Genomic DNA, 2,413 nt, shown 5'->3' on the forward strand with positions numbered 1-2,413 from the left:
AGATGTGTATAAGAGACATGTCAAATGCTTGAGTGACGTTTACTCAATTTATACTTTGTTTTCTTTAGTGTATTGTATTCTGTTTGAAGTATTATTTTTGGACGCACCTTTATCATGTGAAGTGACGTGCCACTGTTTCAAAAGTGTAGTTTCCGAATAAATTATTATATCGACCCTAACAGGCCCGGTTTTGTCTTATTATATACGTTGCTTTGTAACATACGATGTTAGTCCACTGATGAAGACCTAACTGGCGAAACGTTTGGAATAAACCTGAAATTTACAACATATTTATGCCTTTGAAGTCTTCTTTCAATCAATCAATCTTTCTTTATTGCAACTTCGAGTTGAATTTACATATTCTTCAATAGTATAAAATATATGAAACAAAAAGGAACCATACAAATATTAAGAATAAATCACCTAAGATATCAATAATTTTAGTATTTGTATTCTTATAGGCATCATCCTTTTAACTCCATAATTAATACAATGACAAATATTTAGATAGACATTATATGGACACTAATTATAAACAACTACAGAAATGAATGTGAAAATTTGTGGTTACAATAAATTGTATTTATTCAGGAAAGTAAGCAAACCAATTGTTTATCTGTTTCAGTTGGTTGAATTCTATGTTGCAGCCAATTCCAATAGTCAATAGCAAGCTTGATATATAGGCCTACTAAGGGTGGATCAAGAAATGTTCTGACGGGGGTGGAGGGGAATAGCACCCACCCAGTGGCCCCCGCTGGATCCGCCCCTGTTAATACTGTAATGTAGTTAAATTGTATGTTTTCATCAACTAATGTTGTAGGCCTACCGTAAATGTTCAATCAGTCAGCATCGAATGTTAACATTTTACAAACTCCATTGAATATCAGGTGTTGAAACAACATGGCATACGAGTAGACTAGAATACTGTGTAAGCCTATACAAAAAGTTATATAACATCTTAAGTGGATTTTTAACTCATACAGGAGTTCGTGCTTCGAACAGGTCATTCCATTCATAAAAAAAAGCCTTTTGATGGAGAAAGTGTATCTTTTTGGTTGGCAAGGCTTGTCTAAGTCGAAACTAACTCCGGCTATATTAAATTGAAAATGTTATTCTTGTTAATGTGTATATAAGTATTACTACTATGTCCATTTTTGTCGATCTAATCTACGTAATTTTACTTTCAGAGTTTATATTTAATTAATTAAAATTGTTTAGATACTTATTTGAAAAATATATTATATAAAATAAATGTAATCGGTAAAGTTTATAATAATATTTGATAATATTTAAATAAAGCAAAAAGATTGAAATATGTTAAATACGGACACAATGTATACACAGGCCTAGTTCTAGAGTTTAGTTAAAATATGTAAATAAGTATTGAAATGATATACACTACTTATATATATTTATATAAATATTATGCGTAAATATGTATTTAGTAAAATAAAATAAATTTAACGAAAAGCATTTTGTCTTTCTTGCATCACGTTGTGAACATTTGTTGGTACTAATCGTCGTCAAGGTGCCGGCAGCCTACATGTTTCATCTATTCGACATTGAACACAGCCACTTCATCTGCGCTCATGAAAAACAACCTGTAAAGATCAGCTGCCACATTTTCGGATGCTTCTGCAAACATGACGTGCTGCACAGATGGTAAAAAGGTTCAATACATCAAACAGAATGAACAGTGCGATTTAGATTTAAAATGGCAATATGGATAGAAAGGTTACAGGGAGTATTCTTTGACAATGCTCATATAAATCGGCAATAACAATCAACCACAGCACAGGCATGGGATGTGAGGTCAATGCTAATTTACTACTCTTGTGAATTTTGATACACATGTAGCACAAGTCTAGAATAGAATTTCAGGTCTCCGTGACAGTGGCACGAAACCAAAGACAAGAATTTTACCACAACCCTGCTAAAAGTTTGGTTTCTGTCCAAATTTAATGACGACAAAACAAAAATTATGAAAGTAGACAAAGAGGGCTTTGTGTTTTCTGTCTTTCCTTGTGATCACTGCTTGTCAAATGAGGTACATTCAGGAATTCATATGTACCTGAAGTATTATCTTTCAAAGTCTAGATTTGCCATCGAACTTTCCAATATGATTCAAAGACAAATTTTTAAACAAGAAACTAGTTTGTGCAAAATAATGATAAGGGTAATTATCTAATCCTTTTTTAAAAATGACTTTTAATGGATCATTTGGTGTAAAACAACCCGGGACAACTAAATTTGCATCTGAAAAATGGCCACAGATTCCGCCATTTTGCTGTAAAATGGTTAGCAACCGCATAGCACCTTTCGCCTAGCAATAATGCACTAGCTGTAAACAAAGCTTACTTCCTGCCTACTAAACCTGCCGTGGACTATTTCAATTTGGAGATGCCCCCAACAC

The sequence above is a fragment of the Anneissia japonica genome, unplaced genomic scaffold (genome assembly GCF_011630105.1).
Source record: "Anneissia japonica isolate Jap-2015-1 unplaced genomic scaffold, ASM1163010v1 scaffold288035_len209932_cov175, whole genome shotgun sequence".
In the NCBI taxonomy this organism is placed as follows: domain Eukaryota; kingdom Metazoa; phylum Echinodermata; class Crinoidea; order Comatulida; family Comatulidae; genus Anneissia; species Anneissia japonica.